This window comes from Somniosus microcephalus, chromosome 13 (assembly GCF_052327205.1).
Source record: "Somniosus microcephalus isolate GS21.2 chromosome 13, FLI_Smic_1.0, whole genome shotgun sequence".
Lineage (NCBI taxonomy): Eukaryota > Metazoa > Chordata > Chondrichthyes > Squaliformes > Somniosidae > Somniosus > Somniosus microcephalus.
This window is the reverse complement of record NC_140999.1, coordinates 194,264,680-194,278,301: the sequence shown is the minus strand read 5'-3', so window position 1 is coordinate 194,278,301 and position 13,622 is coordinate 194,264,680. Positions and strand designations below refer to the sequence as shown.

The 13,622-nt window shown below is 55.7% G+C and overlaps 1 protein-coding gene across 4 annotated transcripts in view; it reads right to left on the bottom strand.

The window, feature by feature from the left end:
• Positions 1-9,153, bottom strand: part of LOC147108938 (DENN domain-containing protein 3-like) — a 168,834-nt gene extending 159,681 nt beyond the window's left edge. For 2 of the 4 annotated variants that reach the window (XR_015080690.1, XM_086005903.1), the window contains exon 1: positions 8,914-9,153. The gene's annotated coding sequence lies outside the window, so the exon portion shown is untranslated. The remainder of the gene's footprint in view (positions 1-8,913) is intronic. The other 2 variants (XM_086005898.1, XM_086005902.1) reach the window with 1 other exon arrangement.
• Positions 9,154-13,622: the final 4,469 nt, after the last annotated feature.

The window sequence follows — 13,622 nt, the reverse complement described above, 5'->3', positions numbered from 1 at the left end:
CCCAGAGAGTGGTGAACCTGTGGAATTCTCTACCACAGAAGGCAGTAGAGGCCAATTCATTAAATATATTCAAGAAGGAGTTAGATATATTTCTTAAGGCTAAAGGGATCAAGGGGTATGGGGAGAAAGCAGGGACCGGGTACTGAATTTGGATGATCAGCCATGATCTCATTAAATGGCGAGCAGGCTCGAGGGGCCGAATGGCCGACTCCTGCTCCTATCTTCGATGTTTCGATCTCCCCTCTGGATCTTTGCCAATGATTTTGAATCCATGACCTGTGGTTATTGACCCACTCACCAGAGGGAGTATTTTTTCTCTCTCTACTCGATCAAAACCTCTCATCATCTTGAAAATGTGTTGGTCAAGTAATATTCAGTGATTAGAATCACCGAAAGCCATCAAATAGAATTCTTTCCAAATTTTGAAATATTCGACGGAAGATTGGGAAAAGAATATTTGTAGTCGGATTATTTTATTTTGACTTTTGCCGCCGATTTTCTCCTCCTCCTCTCCAGCAAGCTCGGATTCTGGCCGGGATGAAGGGGTCCCGGCCACTGGGGATCCTCTCGGACCCCGCCAGAGGTGTTAGAGGGTGGATGCTCTTACTGATAAATTACTCCTCAACATAACAGGGTTCACAGCATTACAGGTGATATAGATTTATTGGCAATAATTAACCACACAAACAGCAGCATTCACGGAAAAACCTGGCGAGTTTGGCGGAGAATTCACAAACGTTAAACGTGAGATTACAGGCTGATGGAATTCTGATGGGATTCTCAGCTAGCTCAGCCAGTAAGCACCTTTTTATATATTTTTTATGTTTCAGCATTCCCTGATCTTCCTTATCAATGATTTCAGTTTTACACATCCTGATTGATCTGTCAATCAAATCCTTAGGCCGAAGACAGTTCCAGAAATTCCTGAGCTGTCAAAGGCCCGCGAGCACTCCTGCACGGTGCGACTTTCCCACCACACTTGGCCAGATTCCTCTCGACATATGTTGCCTTCCAAGGGTAGCCTTTGCTTCCAGCTGTTCATCTATCAATACAAACACCCGAACCACCATAACCGTTTATATCTACATGCTGCCGCTCGGCGACATCATCCGAAAACACAGCCTCAGTTTCCCGGTGTACGCTGACGATACCCGGCCCTACTTCACCATCACCGCTCCCGACCCCTCCACCAGCTCTGATTTGTCACACTGCTTGTCCCACATCCAGAACTGGATGAGCAGAAATTTCCTCCAACTAAACCTCGGGAAGACTGGAGCCGTTGTCTTCGGCCCCGCCACAAACTCCGTTCCCTGACCACCGACTCCATCGCTGGCAACTGTCAGTTCGCCACCTTGGTGTTGTGGTTGACCTCGCGATGAGTTTCCGCCCCATATCCTCACCATCACCAAGACCGCCGACTTCCACCTCCGTAACATCGCCCAACTCCACCCCGCCTCAGTTCATCTGCAGCTGGAACCCTCATCTGTGATGATGCTACCTCGAGACTCGACTATTCCAACGCACTCCTGGCCAACCTCCCACATTCCACCCTCCATAAACTTCAGCTCATCCAAAACTCTGCTGCCCCGTGTCCGAACTCACACCCAGTCCCGTTCACCCATCACCCCCTGTGCTCACTGCCCCGTGTCCTAACTCACACCCAGTCCCATTCACCCATCACCCCCTGTGCTCACTGCCCCCGTGTCCTAACTCACACCCAGTCCCATTCACCCATCACCCCCTGTGCTCACTGCCCCGTGTCCTAACTCACACCCAGTCCCGTTCACCCATCACCCCCTGTGCTCACTGCCCCCGTGTCCTAACTCGCACCCAGTCCCGTTCACCCATCAGCCCCTGTGCTCACTGCCCCGTGTCCTAACACACACCCAGTCCCGTTCACCCATCACCCCCTGTGCTCAGTGCCCCGTGTCCTAACTCACACCCAGTCCCGTTCACCCATCACCCCCTGTGCTCACTGCCCCGTGTCCTAACTCACACCCAGTCCCGTTCACCCATCACCCCCTGTGCTTACTGCCCCGTGTCCTAACTCGCACCAGGTCCCATTCACCCATCACCCCCTGTGCTCACTGCCCCGTGTCCTAACTCACACCCAGTCCCGTTCACCCATCACCCCCTGTGCTCACTGCCCCGTGTCCTAACTCACACCCAGTCCCGTTCACCCATCACCCCCTGTGCTCACTGCCCCGTGTCCTAACTCACACCCAGTCCCGTTCACCCATCACCCCCTGTGCTCACTGCCCGGTGTCCTAACTCACACCCAGTCCCGTTCACCCATCAGCCCCTGTGCTCACTGCCCCGTGTCCTAACTCACACCAAGTCCCGTTCACCCATCACCCCCTGTGCTCACTGCCTCGTGTCCTAACTCACACCCAGTCCCGTTCACCCATCACCCCGTGCTCACTGCCTCGTGTCCTAACACACACCCAGTCCCGTTCACCCATCACCCCCTGTGCTCACTGCCCCGTGTCCTAACTCACACCCAGTCCCGTTCACCCAACACCCCCTGTGCTCACTGCCCCGTGTCCTAACTCACACCCAGTCCCGTTCACCCAACACCCCCTGTGCTCACTGCCCCGTGTCCTAACTCACACCGAGTCCCGTTCACCCATCACCCCCTGTGCTCACTGCCCCGTGTCCTAACTCACACCGAGTCCCGTTCACCCATCACCCCGTGCTCACTGCCCCGTGTCCTAACTCACACCCAGTCCCGTTCACCCATCACCCCTTGTGCTCGCTGCCCCGTGTCCTAACTCACACCCTGTCCCATTCACCCATCACGCCCTGTGCTCACTGCCCCGTGTCCTAACTCACACCCAGTCCCGTTCACCCATCACCCCCTGTGCTCACTGCCCCGTGTCCTAACTCACACCAAGTCCCGTTCACCCATCACCCCCTGTGCTCACTGCCCCGTGTCCTAACTCACACCTAGTCCCGTTCACCCATCACCCCTGTGCTCACTGCCCCGTGTCCGAACTCACACCCAGTCCTGTTCACCCATCACCCCCTGTGCTCACTGCCCCGTGTCCTAACTCACACCCAGTCCCGTTCACCCATCACCCCCTGTGCTCACTGCCCCGTGTCCTAACTCACACCCAGTCCCGTTCACCCATCACCCCCCTGTGCTCACTGCCCCGTGTCCTAACACACACCCAGTCCCGTTCACCCATCACCCCCTGTGCTCGCTGACCCGTGTCCTAACTCACACCCAGTCCCGTTCACCCATCACCCCCTGTGCTCGCTGCCCCGTGTCCTAACTCACACCCAGTCTCGTTCACCCATCACCCCCTGTGCTCGCTGCCCCGTGTCCTAACTCACACCCAGTCCCGTTCACCCATCACCCCCTGTGCTTACTGCCCCGTGTCCTAACTCGCACCAAGTCCCGTTCACCCATCACCCCCTGTGCTCACTGCCCCGTGTCCTAACTCACACCCAGTCCTGTTCACCCATCACCCCCTGTGCTCACTGCCCCGTGTCCTAACTCACACCCAGTCCCGTTCACCCATCACCCCCTGTGCTCACTGCCCCGTGTCCTAACTCACACCCGGTCCCATTCACCCATCACCCCCTGTGCTCACTGCCCCGTGTCCTAACTCACACCCAGTCCCGTTCACCCATCACCCCCTGTGCTCACTGCCCTGTGTCCTAACTCACACCCAGTCCCGTTCACCCATCACCCCCCTGTGCTCACTGCCCCGTGTCCTAACACACACCCAGTCCCGTTCACCCATCACCCCCTGTGCTCACTGCCCCGTGTCCTAACTCACACCCAGTCCCGTTCACCCATCACCCCGTGCTCACTGCCCCCGTGTCCTAACTCACACCCAGTCCCGTTCACCCATCACCCCCTGTGCTCACTGCCCCGTGTCCTAACTCACACCCAGTCCCGTTCACCCATCACTCCCTGTGCTCACTGCCTCGTGTCCTAACTCACACCCAGTCCTGTTCACCCATCACCCCCTGTGCTCACTGCCCCGTGTCCTACCTCGCACCCAGTCCCGTTCACCCATCACCCCCTGTGCTCACTGCCCCGTGTCCTAACTCACACCCAGTCCCGTTCACCCATCACCCCCTGTGCTCACTGCCCAGTGTCCTAACTCACACCCAGTCCCGTTCACCCATCACCCCCTGTGCTCGCTGACCAGTGTCCTAACTCACACCCAGTCTTGTTCACCCATCACCCCCTGTGCTCACTGCGCCGTGTCCTAACTCACACCGAGTCCCGTTCACCCATCACCCCCTGTGCTCACTGCCCCGTGTCCTAACTCACACCGAGTCCCGTTCACCCATCACCCCCTGTGCTCACTGCCCCGTGTCCTAACTCACACCCAGTCCCGTTCACCCATCACCCCCTGTGCTCACTGCCCCGTGTCCTAACTCACACCGAGTCCCGTTCACCCATCACCCCCTGTGCTCACTGACCCCGTGTCCTAACTCACACCCAGTCTTGTTCACCCATCACCCCCTGTGCTCGCTGCCCCGTGTCCTAACTCACACCCAGTCCCGTTCACCCATCACCCCCTGTGCTCGCTGACCAGTGTCCTAACTCACACCCAGTCTTGTTCACCCATCACCCCCTGTGCTCACTGCGCCGTGTCCTAACTCACACCGAGTCCCGTTCACCCATCACCCCCTGTGCTCACTGCCCCGTGTCCTAACTCACACCGAGTCCCGTTCACCCATCACCCCCTGTGCTCACTGCCCCGTGTCCTAACTCACACCCAGTCCCGTTCACCCATCACCCCCTGTGCTCACTGCCCCGTGTCCTAACTCGCACCCAGTCCCATTCACCCATCACCCCCTGTGCTCACTGCCCCGCGTCCTAACTCACACCCAGTCCCGTTCACCCATCACCCCCTGTGCTCACTGCCCCGTGTCCTAACTCACACCCAGTCCCGTTCACCCATCACCCCCTGTGCTCACTGCCCCGTGTCCTAACTCACACCCAGTCCCGTTCACCCATCACCCCCTGTGCTCACTGCCCCGTGTCCTAACTCACACCCAGTCCCGTTCACCCATCACCCCCTGTGCTCGCTGCCCTGTGTCCGAACTCACACCCAGTCCCGTTCACCCATCACCCCCTGTGCTCACTGCCCCGTGTCCTAACTCACACCCAGTCCCGTTCACACATCACCCCCTGTGCTCGCTGCCCCGTGTCCTAACTCACACCCAGTCCCGTTCACACATCACCCCTGTTCTCACTGCCCCGTGTCCTAACTCACACCCAGTCCCGTTCACCCATCACCCCCTGTGCTCACTGCCCCGTGTCCTAACTCACACCCAGTCCCGTTCACCCATCACCCCCTGTGCTCACTGCCCAATGTCCTAACTCACACCCAGTCCCGTTCACCCATCACCCCTGTGCTCGCTGATCCCGTGTCCTAACTCACACCCAGTCCCGTTCACCCATCACCCCGGGCTCGCTGACCTACACTAGCTGCCGTTCCGACAACGCCTCAACTTTATAATCCTCATCCTTGTTTTCAAATCCCTCCATGGCCTCGCCCCTCCCTATCTCTGTAACCTCCTCCAGCCCTACAACCCCCCGAGATCACTGCGCTCCTCCAATTCAGGCCTCTTGAGCATCCTCGATTTTAATCGCTTCACCATTGGCGGCCGTGCCTTCAGCTGCCTGGGTCCTTATCTTTGGAATTGCCTCTCCGCCTCTTCCTCCTCCTTTAAGATGCTCCTTAAAACCTACCTCTTTGACCAAGCTTTTGGTCACCTGTCCTGATATCTCCTTCTATGGCTCGGTGTCAGATTTTGTTTGATAATTGTTCCTGTGAAGCACCTTGGGACGTTTTACTATGTTAAAGGAGCTATATAAATGCAAATTGTTGTTGTTGTTTTTATAACTATGCCAGATCTCTCCTGTGTCCTGGTGAAGTTAAAGGACAAATATTCTACAAGGTGGCGCTCCGTCGACACAACCACTCACACCTACACGCCTCCCCAGGTCTTGTTACACAATCAGTCTATATCAAAGGGATAATCCAACTGCTTGTGAGATCAGCTCCAATTGAAAAGTTACTGGACACAGTTAAGTTAATAAAGAGAAATCAATGGCAGGCCCATTTGATTAACCCTTCGTTAGCAGGAGGCCATTCTACCAGCCTAACTCTTGACAGGGACTGTTCACAGTCCATTCAACATCTAACCCCGGTCCATGTCCGCACGTGTGCAATGCCCCCGCAGTTGTCTCAAGATAGTGATCAGGAGATGATCACCCCTCTCTGACCCGGGTACCTGAACCCAGTTGTAGTGCCCTTGTAGTCGCCCAGGCTGAGATCAATGAACCTCACAGGCCAAGGATTGAGTGTGGGACTGTTCCCTGTTTTGTCTCTCACTCACCCGCTGGTAAACTCACCGCGAGCTAGTCCCATTAAATAGGAAATCAAGAGTTTTGTTCTTTGTGAAAACACCTCGGTTTCAACAACATGAGGGAAGTGAAATTAATGCACGACAGCAGACCTGGGCCCAAAACACAGCGGATCATGGAGTCTAGTGACCTCCAGCAGCAAACAGAATGGAAGCACTTTTATCATCCAGAGTGTTTGGTCACACTCACACCCTCACCCCCACCCCGACACCCTCACACTGACACCCTCACCCCCACACCCTCACACTGACACCCTCACCCCCACACCCTCACCCCCACACCCTCACCCTCGCCCCCACACCCTCGCCCCCACACCCTCACACTGACACCCTCACCCCCACACCCTCACCCCCACACCCTCACACCCACACCCCCACACCCTTGCCCCCACACCCTCACACTGACACCCTCACACTGACACCCTCACCCCCACACCCTCACCCCACCCCCTCACCCCCTCACCCTCACCCTCGCCCCCACACCCTCACACTGACACCCTCACCCCCACACCCTCACCCCCACACCCTCACACCCTCGCCCCCACACCCTCACCCTCGCCCCCACACCCTCGCCCCCACACCCTCACACTGACACCCTCACACTGACACCCTCACCCCCACACCCTCACCCCCACGCCCCCACACCCTCGCCCCACACCCTCGCCCCGACACCCTCACCCACTCACCCTCACCCACTCACCCTCACCCACTCACCCTCACCCACTCAACCTCACCCTCACTCTGACACACTCACCCTCACTGACACACTCACCCTCACTCTGACACACTCACCCTCACTGACACACTCACCCTCACTCTGTCACACTCACCCTCACTGACACACTCACCCTCACTCTGACACACTCACCCTCACTGACACACTCACCCTCACTCTGACACACTCACCCTCACTGACACACTCACCCTCACTCTGACACCCTCACCCTCACTCTGACACACTCACCCTCACTGACACACTCACCCTCACTCTGACACACTCACCCTCACTCTGACACACTCACCCTCACTGACACACTCACCCTCACTCTGACACACTCACCCTCACTGACACACTCACCCTCACTCTGACACACTCACCCTCACTCTGACACCCTCACCCTCACTGACACACTCACCCTCACTCTGACACACTCACCCTCACTCTGACACACTCACCCTCACTCTGACACACTCACCCTCACTGACACACTCACCCTCACCCTGACACACTCACACTCACCCTGACACACTCACCCTCACTCTGACACACTCACCCTCACTCTGACACACTCACCCTCACCCTGACACACTCACACTCACCCTGACACACTCACCCTCACTCTGACACACTCACCCTCACTCTGACACACTCACCCTCACTGACACACTCACCCTCACCCTGACACACTCACCCTCACTGACACACTCACCCTCACTCTGACACCCTCACCCTCACTCTGACACACTCACCCTCACTGACACACTCACCCTCACCCTGACACACTCACACTCACCCTGACACACTCACCCTCACTCTGACACACTCACCCTCACTCTGACACACTCACCCTCACTGACACACTCATCCTCACTCTGACACACTCACCCTCACTCTGACACCCTCACCCTCACTGACACACTCACCCTCACTGACACACTCACCCTCACCCTGACACACTCACACTCACCCTGACACACTCACCCTCACTCTGACACACTCACCCTCACTCTGACACACTCACCCTCACCCTGACACACTCACACTCACCCTGACACACTCACCCTCACTCTGACACACTCACCCTCACTCTGACACACTCACCCTCACTGACACACTCACCCTCACCCTGACACACTCACCCTCACTGACACACTCACCCTCACTCTGACACCCTCACCCTCACTCTGACACACTCACCCTCACTGACACACTCACCCTCACCCTGACACACTCACACTCACCCTGACACACTCACCCTCACTCTGACACACTCACCCTCACTGACACACTCATCCTCACTCTGACACACTCACCCTCACTCTGACACCCTCACCCTCACTGACACACTCACCCTCACTGACACACTCACCCTCACTCTGACACACTCACCCTCACTCTGACACACTCACCCTCACTGACACACTCACCCTCACCCTGACACACTCACACTCACTCTGACACCCTCACCCTCACTGACACACTCACCCTCACTGACACACTCACCCTCACTCTGACACACTCACCCTCACTGACACACTCACCCTCACTCTGACACACTCACCCTCACTCTGACACCCTCACCCTCACTGACACACTCACCCTCACTGACACACTCACACTCACCCTGACACACTCACACTCACCCTGACACACTCACACTCAGCGCTGTATTTAGACGCAAACACGGCTCCCAGGGCTGAGACGGGAAGCTGTCTGAGCGCCGGCTGTTTTGCCAATGGTTTGAAATCGAAACTTTCGCCCCTTTGCAGCAACTTGCTCCTTTAAAGCTGCCTTACCTGCCGGGCAGAGCCCGCCCAGTGGCTACACCGCCTCGGCCATGGCCATTCCGGGGAGTCCCTGCAGCCCGCAGCCTCCTCCCTGTCCCGGACAACAATCCAGCCAGCGGACCCAGTCTGTGTCTGGCTGCACTCTGCAGACAGACTGGGGAACGGCAGAGACTGTCCCGGGGAGGCTGGGCTGGGCAGGCCTGGGTTGGGTAAGCCAGTTCCTGTCTAACTGTTCAGCAGTGCGAGCCGCTGATCAAACTTCCCTCTGTCAGAGTCAAGAAATGACACAACAACCCAGCACCGCCCCGGGGCAGGCAGTCAGGCTTCACTAGTTTCATAACCTTCTGTCCACAGCCCTCTTACAGTTAATCTGCAGTTCAGTTCCGACTGTAAACTCACACTGGCAGTTCTACCCGCCTTGCTCATCCAATGTTTCCACCAACTTTCCTCATCTAATGTACAGACTCAATCAAAATCTACAAAGAAAGACTTGCATTTATATAGCGCCTTTCCCCACCTCAGGACATCCCAAAGCGCTTTTAAGCCAATGAAGTACTTTTTTAAGTGCAGTCACTGTTGTAATGTAGGAAACGCGGCAGCCAATTTGCGCACAGCAAGCTCCCACAAACAGCAATGTGATAATGACCAGATAATCTGTTTCAGCGATGGTGGTTGAGGGGTAAATATTGGCCCCAGGACACCGGGGAGAACTCCCGGGCTCTTCTTCGAAATAGTCCCATGGGATCTTTTACGTCCATCTGAGAGAGCAGACGGGGCCTCAGTTTAACATCTCATCCGAAAGACGGCACCCCCGACACTGCAGCGCTCCCTCAGTACTGTCCCTCCGACAGTGCAGTGCTCCCTCAGTACTGCCCCTCCGACAGTGCAGCACTCCCTCAGTACTGCCCCTCCGACAGTGCGGCGCTCCCTCAGTACTGACCGTCCGACAGTGCAGCGCTCCCTCGGTACTGCCCCTCCGACAGTGCGGCGCTCCCTCAGTACTGTCCCTCCGACAGTGCAGCGCTCCCTCAGTACTGTCCCTCCGACAGTGCAGCACCCCCTCAGTAATGCCCCTCCGACAGTGCAGCGCTCCCTCAGTACTGTCCCTCCGACAGTGCGGCGCTCCCTCAGTACTGCCCCTCCGACAGTGCGGCGCTCCCTCAGTACTGCCCCTCCAACAGTGCAGCACTCCCTCAGTACTGCCCCTCCGACAGTGCGGCGCTCCCTCAGTACTGCCCCTCCGACAGTGCGGCGCTCCCTCAGTACTGCTCCTCCGACAGTGCAGCACTCCCTCAGTACTGCCCCTCCGACAGTGCGGTGTTCCCTCAGTACTGCCCCTCCGACAATGCGGCTCTCCCTCAGTACTGCCCCTCCGACAGTGTGGTGTTCCCTCAGTACTGCCCCTCCGACAGTGCGGCTCTCCCTCAGCACTGCACTGGAGTGTCAGCCTAGCTTTATGTGCTCGAGTCTCTGGAGTGGGACTTGAACCCACAACCTTCTGATTCAGAGGCGAGGGTGCTGCCCACTGAGCCACGGCTGACACTGGGCCTTTCACGACCCCAGGCCCTCCCCAAGTGCGGAGGCTCCAAGCTCTGGAATTCCCTCCCTAAACCTCTCCGTCTCTCTCTCTCTCCTTTAAGCTGCTCCTTAAAACCTACCTCTTTGACCAAGCTTTGTGAGGGTGCCAGTCAGTTCCTTTTTGTAACCTCTAGATGGCACCTTCACTTGTCAGTCTCCTGTGTTAATTGTTTCTCGTTCTCTGGTGTTAATTGTTCCTAACCCTGTGTTAGTTTTTAATCAGCCTGTTAGCTGTTTATGGTTGGCACCTGGTTTTCTTGGTATATAAGTTCTGTTGTTGTTTCACTCAGTGCTCAGTCCTCACTAGGGTGAACCAGGGAGTTAGTCTTGACAATGTGCCTTGTCTTGACTAGGTTCTCTGTGTGACTAGCCTTTCCTCTATGGCAGCTTGCCTTCACAAGCTGGCTGCCATAGTTCTCTTGAGCTATGTATCTAAGTCTGTGTTCTAGTTCTCTCGAGCTATGTATCTAAGTCTGTGTTCTAGTTCTCTCGAGTTATGTATCTAAGTTTGTGTTCTAGTTCTCTCGAGCTATGTATCTAAGTCTGTGTTCTTGTCTCTGGATTTAAGATGTATTTAAGTCTTGTTCTGTTGAGCTGCTTGTCTTGGTAAGGTGCTGTTTGGACTAGCGTGTTGCTATGTGGGAGCCGTTGGGATCTTGCCTTGCATTGATAAGCCGATTACCCTCGGGGTAGCTTGTCTGGAGTTGTGCCTCGGCAAGCCGGTTGCCCCTTGTGGTAGCTTGTTGCAAGCTCAGTATAGACAAGTGGGCTTCCTCATGGAAGCTGTCCTGAGTTCCTATCTTGACTAGCTGTCTTGTAACTTGTCTCTAGTTCTCTTGTCTCTAGTTCTTATGTATATTGCTGTGTCCCTTGTGTTAATCTGGTTATGTGTGAATTTAGTAAAGTTCAAACAAAGTATTGTATATTTGTCTCTTGTCTGGTTTCTGCACTTGGGTCCAGAACCTACCTTTGCCTGGAGAGCACGGCCTCGTATTTATACGGCCCCGTGGCTCCCCAACCCTGACAAGCTTTTGGTCACCTGCCCGAATAAGTCCTGATATGGCTCGGTGTCAAACTTTGTTTGATAATCGCTCCTGTGAAGCGCCTTGGGACGATTTACTACGTTAAAGGCGCTATATAAATGTGAATGAAGTACTTTTGAAACATAGAAACATAGAAGATAGGAGCAGGAGTAGGCCATTCGGCCCCTCGAGCCTGCTCCGCCATTCAATGCGATCATGGCTGATCATCCAAATTCAGTACCCTGTCCCTGCCTTCTCCCCATATCCCTTGATCCCTTTAGCCTTAAGAAATTAATCCAACTCCTTCTTGAATATATTTAATGAACTGGCCTCTACTGCCTTCTGTGGTAGAAAATTCCACAGGTTCACCACTCTCTGGGTGAAGAAATTCCTCCTCATCTCTGCCCTAAATGACTTACCCTTTATCCTTAGACTGTGACCCCTGGTTCTGGACTCCCTGACCATCGGGAACATCCTTCCTGCATCTAGTCTGTCCAGTCCTGTTAGAATTTTATAAGTTTCAATGAGATCCCCTCTCATTCTTCTAAACTCCAGCAAGTATAAGCCCAATCGACCCAATCTCTCCTCATACGTCATTCCTGCCATCCCAGGTATCAGCCTGGTGAATCTTCGCTGCACTCCCTCCATGGCAAGAACATAGTGTGGTCACTGTTGTAATCTAGCCCCTAGTTTGCAAATCCCTCACTCCCCACACACAGCTCGGACTCAAAAGCATTTACTAACTAAGGAAACTATCCTGGATCAATGAATTAATAACATTTTCCAGTGAAATTCATTTTCATCACACACGAACCTCTAAATATATCCTCAAGAGGTGGACAGGGTTACCGTGTTCTTCAAAGGAAGTTCCCCAGCATGTGCAAGAAATAAAGAACAAGCTTGCATTTATATAGCACCTCTTCCCATTCTGACTACACATTTTGTAGTTTGGTTACAGAAAAGGCCCACAAGCCCAAATAAACAAAAGATCAGATGATCTGTCTTCGCTGGTGATGGTGAAGGGTTAACTGTTGACCAGGACACATCGCTGCTCTTCGAAATAATGCCGTGGGATCTCTTACATCCAGCTGAGAGAACAGGCAGGGCCTCGGTTTAATGTCTCATCCAAAAGACGGTACCTCCAACAGTGCAGTGCTCCCTCAGAACTGCCCCTCCGACAGTGCGGCGCTCCCTCAGTACTGCCCCTCCGACAGTGCGGCGCTCCCTCAGTACTGCCCCTCCGACAGTGCAGTGCTCCCTCAGTACTGCCCCTCTGACAGTGCAGTGCTCCCTCAGTACTACCCCGCCGACACTGCAGTGCTCCCTCAGTACTGCCCCTCCGACAGTGCAGTGCTCCCTCAGTACTGCCCCTCTGACAGTGCAGTGCTCCCTCAGTACTACCCCTCCGACAGTGTGGCACTCCCTCAGTACTGCCCCTCTGACAGTGCAGTGCTCCCTCAGTACTGTCCCTCCGACAGTGCAGCGCTCCCTCAGTACTGCCCCTCCGACAGTGCGGCGCTCCCTCAGTAATGCCCTTCCGACAGTGCGGCGCTCCCTCAGTACTGCCCCTCCAACAGTGTAGCGTCCCTCAGTACTGCCCCTCCGACAGTGCAGCGCTCCCTCAGTACTGCCCCTCCGGCATTGCAGCACTCCCTCAGTATTGCCCCTCTGACACTGCGGCACTCCTTCAGTACTGCCCCTCCGAAAGTGCAGCACTCCCTCAGTACTGCCCCTCCGACAGTGCGGCACTCCCTCAGTACTGCCCCTCTGACAGTGCAGCGCCCCCTCAGTACTGCCCCTCCAACAGTGCGGCGCTCCCTCAGTACTGCCCCTCCAACAGTGCAGTGCTCCCTCAGTACTGCCCCTCCAACAGTGCAGTGCTCCCTCAGTACTGCCCCTCCGACAGTGCAGCGCTCCCTCAGTACTGACCCTCCGACAGTGCAGTGCTCCCTCAGTACTGCCCTTCCGACAGTGCGGCGCTCCCTCAGTACTGCCCCTCCGACAGTGTAGCGTCCCTCAGTACTGCCCCTCCGACAGTGCAGCACTCCCTCTGACAGTGCGGCGCTCCCTCAGTACTGCCCCTCCGGCATTGCAGCACTCCCTCAGTATTGCCCCTCT